General features: G+C 37.5%; 1 pseudogene; it reads right to left on the reverse strand.

The window, feature by feature from the left end:
* Positions 1-11,448: 11,448 nt before the first annotated feature.
* LOC129671038 (U6 spliceosomal RNA) lies at positions 11,449-11,561 on the reverse strand (annotated as a pseudogene).
* Between the last annotated feature and the right edge of the window lie 563 nt (positions 11,562-12,124).

Here is a 12,124-nt window from a genome sequence, read left to right on the forward strand (position 1 = left end):
TTCTGAGATAACTCACTTAGAATGATCTTTTCCAGTTCCCACCATTTGCCTGCAAATTTCATGATTTCCTTGTTTTCCGTTGCTGAGTAATATTCCATTGTGTAGATGTACCACAATTTCTGTATCCTTTTCTCAACTAAGAGGCATATGAGTTGTTCCTCTGGCTATTACAAATAAAGCAACTATAAACATGATTGAGCAAATGTCCTTGTTGTGTACTTGAGCATATTTTGGATATATGCCTACGAGTGGTATGGCTGGATCTTGAGGAAGCGCTATTCATAATTGTCGGAGAAAGCACCAGATTGATTTCCAAAGCAGTTGCACAAGTTTAAATCTTAACATACTAGAATGTCCACAATGTAGGTTCCAATAGCAAAGGCAAGAAAAAGGAAGAAGAAATAATAAGCAAGGGAATAATATTGTTTGATTTAAAGTAATGCATACATACATCCAAGAACTTCAATAAACTCTAAGTGAGCCAAACACAAAGAAATCTATAGCTAAAAACATCCTAATCAAACTGTTAGTACCAAAAGCAATGTAAAAATCTTTGAAAACTGCTAGAGAAGCAACTTACCTCACCAGGGATTCTGAATGTTGTTAATTGTTTATTATTCATTATAATCCAAGGACACAGGGTGAAATGGATGCAGCACATATCAAATGCTGGGAAATGAGACCTAATGACCTTGGGCTGAGGCACAGACTAAACAACAACCTCAAACTGTGGGGAGCTAGGAAGACTAGACATTGAGAGTGGTCACAACATGTTATTTTAGAATATCATTTTCCATAAAATATTAGGAACAAGGAAACAAGTCCCACATATGGCTAAAAGCCGAAAATCAGAGTTGGCCTTTAGAATGCAAGCCATTCAACTTACCAGCCAGTTATCTTATTTACATCCCTTAAGTCAATTCAACATGTAGCTAAAAATCTAAAAGAATTTGCTTAGAACATGTGAGAGCCTGGGTTACATCTTCAAAGGAAGAGTGGTGATCTATCAACAATAACAACAGTAACAACCAAAACCTGCACTTAGCAAAATTTTCCTTCAAGGAATAATGAAAAATTAAAACTTTCCTAGGTAAATAAATAGGTAAATAAATAACTGATTTCACTGCTAGCAGACCTGACCCATAAGAAGCACTTTAGTCAATACTCTTTAGGCTGGAATTAAAGTACACTTGACAGCAGTTTCAATTCTTTTGAAGATGAATGGATGGCTAGGTGGTAGCCCAGTGTCAATACTGGTGAAACCTTCACAAAGTCCTGTGTTTCATCCCTACCACTCCAATCATGACACAAACAAAGAAAATAATAAATAAATAGCACCAGTTACATAACTATATAGTTAGCATATATGACAGTATACATGTATGTTTTGCTATGCCATGCCTTTAATATGACTTAAAGAATAATTAACTAAGGCTATAAGTTTAAAAAAATCTTCTGTGACATACATGTATACAGATGTGATCTATATATCTTTAACATCCCAAAAGATGGGGAGAAGGTGAAGTTACGAAAAATAAGAGTTTCTGAATAGAACTAAAATTATGTGCATGGTTATCCAAATAAGATTTTATAAAATAGTATGCTAAGTAGAGTACTAAATACAATCACTAGGCTAATAACACAGAAGTATGTAGAATTAAAATCAACCTTAAATAAATATTTCTCCATGAATGTTCACAAAAATCACAAGCTTAAATCATGTAGCATGTACACTCAATGGAATATTATTAAATCATTTTTTAAATGAATTACTTAAAAAAATGAAGTACATGCTGAAATACAGCTGGACATTGAATATCTATGTTAAGTGAAATACACCAAACAGGAAAAAAATATTGTTTGACTCGTATGAATCACATGAGGCAGTATATTTATAGAACCACAATGGTGGCTATCAAGGCCTAGGAAGAGGTTGTCAAATAAGAAGTTATTTCTAACAGATCTGGACAGTAAACCACAGTATCCTTTATTACAAAAATTATGATACCAATCTTTTGTAGGAAATTCCACGTTTTTTCGTCTTGATTTGCACACATACATACACACACGCGCACACACACACACAAACATAGCTGTCTCTTACTTTCGAAGCGAGCTTCCCTTGAAGATTTGTTGCAGGAAGGTCTTTTGTACATCACACATTAAACACTCCTGCCTCCAACTTATGAAGCAAAGAAGAATACTATCTCTGTAGCTGGTGACAGAAATAAGAAGCTCAACCTCGAAAGAGTGGAATAGCAATCTCTACACTACTCACTATTTATACTAAAAATATTCTTACTTGACCACGTCCAGCACCTATATTTTAACAGCATTCCTGGATATTTAAGCAGAAAGGCGGTTCTGTAGAATCCTCTAATCTTTGTACTTACCCCAAACTTCTTGAGTTACTTTCTGAATACCATAATCAGTTTTCTTTGATTGTAAGTGTGAATCCTGTCTGAGACAAGGAGTTAGGGCAAAGAGAGAAGATGTGCTTGAAAAGGAAAAAAATAAATAAATAAATTTATCAAGACCATAGTCTTTGTTGGGAACTGAATTGAATTTTAACAAATACCATATTTTATTTAATGCTCAAAACTATGCTGTGAGATAGACTTTATTATTCCTCTTTTACACACAAGAACGCTGAAATCCATCAAGATAATTTAAACTTCTCAACATCATATGCTTTATAAGCTAGGATTTGAACACATTGGTTCTGACTTGCAAAACCCATACGATCTTTTGTCAGCATATTTAAAATATGTTCTAGGTAGACCTGGGATATAGCATAGTGATATAGCACTTGCCTAGCATGTGACAGATTCTGTGTTTTATCCTCAATACCACATATGAAAAAAATTTATAAAGTATGTTCTAGTGGGTTATCACAGGGGCTAGTGAAATGGTAGGGAAGGTGAACAAAGAAGATATAGGCCCAACACCTCACTTCAATTTAAGCTGTAACAGCTCTAACTTCCTTCTTTTGTAGGTACCTACATCTTATTTGTGGTTTCCTTTTCACAGGCTCTGTTATCTGTGGTCAAATTCATCTGAAAATATTAATGGAAATTTTCACAAATAAACAACTCATAAAATTTAAATTCCACACTGTTATGTGTAGCCTGCTAGAAATGTGGTGACATCCTGCTTAGGATGACAATCATCACTTTATCTGGCATATGCACACTCGTTGTGCTGCTTCCAAAGCAGTTGCTCACTTACTCCCCTATCCATCTAGGTAATGAGATTAACTGCTGTGGTATTACAGTGCTTGTGTGCAAGTAACCCTTCTGGTGCCTGGTAGTGGACTGATGATGCAAAAGCAGTGATCCAGCCACTTACCTTACATTAAATTGTTATAACTTTACTGTATTACTAGTTATTGTTTATTTATTTTCACCTTAATGTGTGTTGTCATAGGTATTTTTGTATAGGAGAAAAAGCACACGATTTGATAATATTTGATGCTTCAAGTACCCACTCACAGTGATTATATATAGATAATAGATGATATAGATATAAATATAGATATATACAAAAAGGAGTATTACAATAAATTTAAAATAAGGTTTTTATTTTTTTAAATATATGAGTTGTTTACATTTTATTAGTATGATTTCATAGACCTATGGATCAAATCCATGGCCCCACATATGCTAGGCTAGAAACTTGCCACTGATCTATATCTATTTCTCCTTAAATATATGTTTTTTATAACATCCTTTTCTATTCACTTTTAAGTGATGCTCGCTCTCTATCACTCTCTCTGTTTCTCTCTGTATGTCTCTCTGTCTCTTTCTCTGTCTCTCTCTCTCTCTACCCCGCCCCCCGTCTGCCTCAACACTTCTCCTCCTTTCTTTGGCTTTATACGATTTTAGGTCTCTGCTGCCTCATCCCTTCCTAACAGATACTCAGCTTTGGTCAGAGTCCTCCATGATTGGTTAGTCTTTGTAGTAGTGTAAAAGAAAAATGTCCACCATTATCTCAGGTATTTGAACACATGGCCCCCGGTTCATGGTGTTGTTTGGGGCGGTTTGGGGGAAAAAAAACATGTCAGTGAGGGAAAGCTTTGAAAGTCAAAAACCTCACACTGCTTCCAGTTCCCTCTCTGTTTCATACTGGCAGTTCAAGGTATGACCTCTCAGGTTTTCATTCCTGTTGCCATGGCTACTGGTTGCTTCCATATCTTCCTGCCACGATAGACTCTTACGTCTCTGAACCATAAGCCAAAATAAACTCTTTCTTCCTATTAGTTGCTTTATTTTATCACAGTGACAGAAAGATTTCTAATATACCCCCAATTGTAGCTCTTTTGACTAGTAAAAATTCTGTTGCTTTTGTTTTGCTACTGTTTGGTGAACATCTACTTTTCCTACTAGATTGATAATCACCAAAAGAGAGTAACCATGCCTGTGTTCCTCCCCATTCTGGCCCTAGCTCACTTCCTAGCACCATACTATATGGAGTATGCAGCCTCAATTAAGTCAGTGGCAAAGCTAGCTGTGAATCTGATATGCTGCTTTCTTCCAGCATTTCCCATGGGACTAACCATAATGAAGAAAAGAGGATAGATGGACTAATGTAAGGGCTACTGGCCTTTACATTATGACCCTGCTGACTGCTGAGTTTTTCTTTGTGGCGTGCTCATTTTTGCAGCCTCTATTCCACTCTGATATTCTTACCTATGTAGAGGAAGGGCGGCTGAGGAAATAGTGCAGCTAAGGAATCAGACCTGGATTACATATACAACTCTGCTTTTTTAAAAAAATACATGTCAACGGTTCATTTTTGAGTTTTAACTTTCTCACTCACATTATCGGTCTGAATTTTAGGGAGCACAAAATAAAATAATTGTGAAGTGCTCAACAAGATACATGATTTTTACAAAGAACTCAAAAAGTAGTAACTTTGATTTCTACCCATGGATGCAAGTTATTAAGAAGGTGGAATCCTTAGTAGAAAGAAAGAGAACCTATAACCTCTTCCCTGAAAGGAGTTGTGCAAACAGATGCTACAACTACCACTGAAATTTATTTTATATCTCTGACACTCTTTTCCTACTGTCATACCAATTCCTAAGTACTCAATGACAACCGTTTTTAGTGGGTCTCTAAAAGAGAAAAGGCCTGAAAGAAAAACATGGAGAAAGGATTTTCTAAGATCTACTTCACATTCTATGTGGAAATCACTTCCTCTTGTTTGGAAGCCTCTGGTGATGGAGAGTTTACTGTCAAATATTATATGGTCCTTCTAAAGAAGAAGCTCATTTGACTGCTCTCTGATCACTAACCTCTGATGATGCAGCCTTGCCAGGCCATGGAGGAAGAGGATCCAAGCAGTCCTAATGCAACTTATCAAGCTATGGGCAGATGGCAATTGTGGAGAAGTCCCCCTTTCAGTGGACTAGGGAAAGGGCATGAAGGAAAAAGGGAGGGAGAGTGGGACTGGGGGAGTTGAGTAAAGGGGTTTCAATCAGGATATATAATAAATAAATTGTGAAGAAAAAATAAAAATTAAGAAAAAAAGAAACCTGAACATCAACAGTTGTGCTCTACGTTTTGATAAGCTCTTCTGAATCATCTTTGTCTAGATGTACTTGCACAGACTGATAATGAAGCCAAAACCTTGAACTGGAATAGTCAAGAAAAGTTCAAAAAATCTAGTTAGTTTGAACTTGGAGAAACCCAAGTTAAAAAAAAAAAAGAGATGGATGAGAGCAGAGGTAAAGGGAGTAACGATTTTTAGAAAAAAATAAAGTATATTACCATGATTGAAAACATTAAATATCAGGATAGCAGTTTGGACTCTGGTAGTTTCAACTGAAAGAGAAGAACATAAGAAAAGTTTATGTTTGTGTATTATTAATCAATAACTAATAGATATGGAAAAGAAGCAACAGTTGTCACTGGATGGTTAGACTCTAAATTCTAGGCTAACTCACTGTGTCACTCCTGGAAGACCTACCTGCCTACCAAAACTGACTATGCCCAAATGCATTGACTTCTTATCATGAGGTCCACTAGATTCTTTCCTTCCTCAGCAACAAGACTAAATGAGTTGGTCTGGAAAAGGAATCTCAGCCACATATACTCTCAGAGAGCTGTTAAAAAGCACATCTGGCCTGGGGATGTAGAGCAGTTGGCAGAGTTCTTGCCCAGCATACACAATGTGGGGCTTCGTTCCCACCACATAAACTTAGTATAATACATGCCTGTAATCCTGGAACTAGAGAGGTAGTGCTAAAAGAGTCAAAGTTAGCTTTGACTGAATAGCAAATTCAAAGCCAGGCTCGGCTATCTACACAAGACCACCACATCTGTGAAAAAGAGAAAGGCTACATCTGACATCCTGGTATAGTATATCACAGTTTTTTATTGCTAGCACTTATAGATTGAAACAAGAAGACTTCCATGAGTTCAAAGCCAGTCTGAGCTGTATAGTGAGTTCTAAACCATCCTGGGTAAAACCCTACCACTAATGAACTAATTAATTAATTAGAAACAAATTTCAAATCTGACCTAAATATGATGCAAGTATTCAAGGCTTTATCCAACTCTATGTACAGTTATTTCGTTCTGTTAGAAGTTGAGCTGTCAAGGATGATGAATTGGCATGTAGGGGTGGGTGCCCCCTGACCCAACCCTTACTCTTCTCTACCTACTTTTAAGGGCTTTAGGATATATATCCCTTATTACCTCTGAGTGAACCAATTCCATCTTTTCCTGGTGACAGCCATGCTAGTGTTGAAATTTGCTTTTCTGCATTCCATTTGGTTGTATCCAAACATTTCTCAAAGAGGTGTTTTTTGGAGCAGCCTGAGCTGTTCTATATGTGACCACATGTGGTTCAAAAGTGTTATGATGGCATTCTCCAGTTAAAAAATCAATAAACAGACATTAAATATTGATGCCAGACTCTTTCCTGTTACTCAGGGAAAGAGTAACACTGAGCTCATGAAAAGTCTTTGTATTATCTGTTCGTGTTGCTACAATCTGAGTAGCAAACACACATGAAACCAAACCTCATCCAGACATGCACACCTAACTCGATATCAAATACTGGCAACTTGACTGCTTCAGCAATGTGGTGTGATCTGAAAGGCCATTATTCACTTGCTGCAGATATCACTTTGTCAAAATTTGTGAATTTGTCCTGAAATTTACTTCACCAGTGCCCCATTCTCAACTGAGCCTTCAGGGCCTGTTTTTATATGGACAATAAGACAGAATGCTAATTTGCTTGCCACTTTAAAACAAATTCTATTTCCCCCCTAATATCATGGGTCATATACAGGAGTTGTGGCCAGTGTGGGCTACAAAGTAAGCCCATAAGCAAACCCTTTCCTTTTTCACATCACAGAAATCACTTTGTGTATCACTTGCTATTCACCTGATTTGTGCTTTGAAAAAAACGATTGTTCCAATCATAAGCACTTCAGTCTCTATTCTAATCTTATTTGTTGTGTGAAAGTAAGCAAGCCATTCACCCTTACAAAAAGAGCCTCAGCTTGTTGTCATGAGAGACAAGAACATATTCACATATACTTTACAGCTGTTCAAATGAGGAAATGGTATAAAATGTGTAAAGTACCTGAAGCACAGAAAATGTTCAGTGATACTAATTATTTTCAGTTTCATACAGCTTTCACAAATGTGTTTTATTAAACAAGTCAGGTCACACTAAAATATAGCCTGATGGAGTTTTTAATGGCTCACTGTGGTTGCTATATGATTTGTTTTCTTCTTCCAAAGTATTTATTTTTAGTTAAACAATATCCACAGGGACACAGGCATTGCCTTGTTGAAGGCTTGTTTGTTTTCTATTGATCTATATTTGATGTACTTTATTTTTGGAACTTATTCTTAAACCTCATAATATGCCATTCTATTTTGTTTCATTTTGTTCTAGCTATTTAGAACAAATAAAGTATTTGTTTATTTGAAATAAACAAATAAAGTATTTGTTTATTGAAACAAAGAAGTATTGCTTCTATTTTTCAAGCAGTTGGTTTTTTTTTATCATTTATTACAATTTATTCAATTTATATCCTGGCTGTGGCCCCCTCCCTTGTCTCTTCCCAATCCCACCCTACACGTCTCCACTAGTCCACTGATAGGGGAGGTCTTCTTCCCCTTTTATCTGATATTAGCCTATCTGGTCTCATCAATACTGGTTGCATTGTTTTCCTCTGTGGCCTGGTAAGGCTACACCCCCCTCAAGGGGTGGTGATTAGAGAGCCTGACACTGAGTTCATGCCTGAGAAAGCCCCTCCTCTCCTTACTAGGGAACCTACTTGGAGAGTGAGTCTATAGGCTACATCTGAGCAGAGGTTTTAGCTCCTCTTCATGCATGATCCTTGGTTGGGGTATCATTCTCTTCAGGGCCCCAAAGGCTCAGCTTTTTGGCTCTGGTGTCTCCTTTTGGAGCTCCTGTCCCCTCCAGGTCTTTCTATCTCCCCCTTTTTTCATAAAATTCCATGCATTCTGCCCAAAGTTTGGCTGTGAGTCTCAGCATATGCTTCAATACCTCAATCAGTAGAGTCTTTCAGAGGCCCTCTGCGGCAGGCTCTTGTAGGCCCCCTGTTGTCTCCTGTCTCCAATGTCTATTGCATTTGCCCTTCTGAATAAGGACTGAGCATCTTCCCTAGGGTCGTCCTTGTTGTTTAGCTTTTTTAGGAGTATTGATTTTAGTATGTTTATCCTATATTATATGTCTAGTAACCACTTATGAGTGACTATATACCATGTGTGTCTTTCTGTTTCTGGATTACCTCATTTAAGATGATCTTTTCTAGTTTTCAGCAGTTGCTTGCAAATTTCATGATTCCCTTGTTTTTAATAGCTGAATAGTATTCCATTGTGGAAATGTACCACAATCTCTGTATCTATTCCTCGGTTGGAGGACACCTGGGTTGTTTCCAGATTCTGGCTATTACAAATAGAACTGCTACGTGTTTGAGAAAATGTCCTTGTTGTATAGTTGAGCATATTTTCAATATATGAGCATATTTTTATATACAGATTGAGGTAGCACTCCTAGTTTTTTGAGAAAGTGCCAGATTTATTTCCAAAGTGGTTGTACAAGTTTACATTCCTACCAGAAATGGAGGGGCGTTCCCCCTTTTCCCCATCCTCTCCAGCATGTGTTGTCACATGAGTTTTTGTTCTTAGCCATTCTGGTAGGTATAAGTTGAATTGTCAGGGCTGTTTTGATTTGCATTTCCCTGATGACTAGGGATGTTGAACATTTCTTTAAGTGTTTCTCTGCCATTCGATATTCTTCTGTTGAGAGTTCTCTGTTTAGTTCAGTACCCCATTTTTAAATTGGATTACTTGGTTTGTTGCCGTTCTTTATATATTCTGGATATTAGTCCTCTGTCAGATATGGGGTTGGTGAAGATCCTTTCCCAATCTGTAGGCTGCAGTTTTGTTCTGATGACAGTGTCCTTTGCTTTACAGAAGCTTTTCAGTTTCATGAGGTCCCATTTATTGATTGTTGATTTTAGAGCCTGTACTGTTGGTGTTTTGTTCAGGAAGCTGTCTCCTGTGTCCTGTGCCAATAAGCTCAAGGCTCTTCCCCAATTTTTCTTCTAACAGATTTAGTGTGTCTGGTTTTATGTTGAGATCCATTTAGACTTTGATTTTGTGCAGGATGATATGGATCTATTTGCATTTTCTACATGTAGACATCCAGTTAGATCACCACCATTTGTTGAAGATGCTCTTTTTTCTATTGTATTGTTTTGGCTTTTTTGTCAAAAGTCAAATATGCATAGTTGTGTGAGTTTATTTCTGGTTCTTCTATTCGAGTCCATTGATCCTCCAGACAGCTTCTCCGCCAGTACTGTGCAGTTTTTATTACTGTTGCTCTATAGTACAGTTTGAAATCTGGGATATAGATAATTCTAGAAGATTTGGTATTGTACAGGATTGGTTTAACAAATCTAAAATTTTTGTTTAAAAATGGGGAACGCTCTGTTCCCCATTTTTAAATTGGATTACTTGTTTTGTTGCTTTTCAGGTTCTTTAGTTCTTTATATATACTTGATATTAGCCCTTTGTCAGATAAAGGGTTGGTGAAGATTCTTTCCCAATCTGTAGGCATTCATTTTGTTTTGATGACAGTGTCTTTTGCTTTACAGAAGCTTTTCAGTTTCATGAGTTCCCATTTATTGATTGTTGCTCTTAGAGCCTGTGCCATTGTTGTTCTGTTCAGGAAGTTGTCTGCTGTACCAATGTGTTCTAGGGTCTTCCCCACTTTTTATTTAACCGATTTAATGTGTCTGGTTTTATGTTGAGATCTTTGATCCACTTGGACTTTAGTTTTGTGCAAAGTGGTCAGTATGGCTCTATTTGCCTTTTTCTACATGTAGACATCCAGTTAGACCAGCACCATTTGTTGAAGATGCTGTCTTTTTTCATTGTATGGTTTTGGCATCTTTGTCAAAGATCAGGTGTCCATAAGTGTGTGGGTTTCTTTCTGGGTCTTCTGTTTGGTTCCATTGATCCACCATTCTGTTTCTATGCCAGTACTGTGCAGTTTTTATTACTGTTCAAATTGTACATCTACACAATGGAATATTATTCAGCAATGAAAAATAAGGAAATCATGAAATTTGTAGGTAAGTGGTGGGAACTGGAAAGGATCATCCTGAGTGAGCTGTCCCAGAAGCAGAAAGACACACATGGTATATACTCACTTATATAGACATAAAATATAGGCTAAACCTACTAAAATCTGTACATCCAAAGAAACTAATCAAGAGGGAGGACCCTGACTAAAATGCTCAATCCCCATCCCAATAGGCAAAAAGGATGGACATCAGAAGAAGAAGAAAACAGGAAACAAGTTAGGAACCTGCCACTGAGGGCCTCTGAAAGCCTCTGCCCTGCAGACTATCAAAGCAGATGCTGAGACTTATGGCCAACTGTGGGGCAGAGTGCATAGAATCTTATGAAAGAAGTGGGAAATAGTAAGATCTGTAAAGAACAGGAACTCCACAAGGAGAGCAACAGAACCAGAAAATTTGAACACAGGGGTCTTTCCAGAGTCTCATACTCCAACCAAGTACCATGCATGGAGATAACCTAGAACCCCTGCACAGATGTAGCCCATGTTAGTTCAGTGTCCAAGTGTCTTCCATAGTAATGGGAAGAGGGACTGCCTCTGACATAAACTGATTTGCCTGCTCTTTGCTCACCTCCCCCTGAAGGGGAAGCAGCCTTACCAGGCCACAGAGGATGACAATGTAGCCACTTCTGATGAGATCTGATAGACTAAGATCAGAAGGAAAGAGAGGGGGACCTCCTCTATCAGTGGACTTGGGGAAGGGCATGCGTGAAGAAGGGGGAGTGAAGGTGGGATTGGGAGGGGAGGAGGGATGGGTTTATGGGCAGATACAAAGTGAACAAAGTGTAACTAAGAAAAGTTAAAAATAAATAAATGAATATGGAACGCTTCACAAATGTACGTGTCATCCTTGTGCAGAGTCCATGCCAATCTTCTCTGCATCATTCTAATTCTAATTTTAGTATATGTGCTGCTGAAGTGAGCATGCAGTTGGATTTTTAACATGTTCCTAGCAATAGCTAAAAGTTCTATATTTTGTTGATTATTTACTTATTTTTTATTTACTTATTTTGAATGTTAAAAGTCTAACATGTTAAAAAAATAAAATCTGCTGGCAGTGGAGTACAGCCATCATGCTATTAAAAAAAAAAAGAGTCTAGCATGAAAATTTCCCAAGATAAAATGAGGGAAATCTATTGTTTAGGGTAATTTTTAATAATGTTAAGAACAAGCCATCTTGCTGACCTCAAGATGATAGATCACATGCTACATCTAGTCTGTACTATGCATGCAAAAATTAGAGGTGAACTAGAGCAAAGATGATCACAGCAGTGGTGAGAGCAAAGATGATCACAGCAGTGGTGTTTAAGTTCTCAGGTGGGGTAGAAAGAACTGAACTTCTCAGTAAGCTGGGAAGTAGAAATTCAGTGTGAGTGAAGAGTATGAAACAACTTTCAGTATTTACTGAAAGCCTGGGAAAGAGCAAGCTGGACAAAGAGGGAAGTTGTTAAGGTAATCCAATCCCAAGATTCTTTGGCAGGTATGACCA

This window comes from Psammomys obesus, unplaced genomic scaffold (assembly GCF_907164565.1).
Source record: "Psammomys obesus unplaced genomic scaffold, mPsaObe1.curated_primary_1811, whole genome shotgun sequence".
In the NCBI taxonomy this organism is placed as follows: Eukaryota; Metazoa; Chordata; class Mammalia; order Rodentia; family Muridae; genus Psammomys; species Psammomys obesus.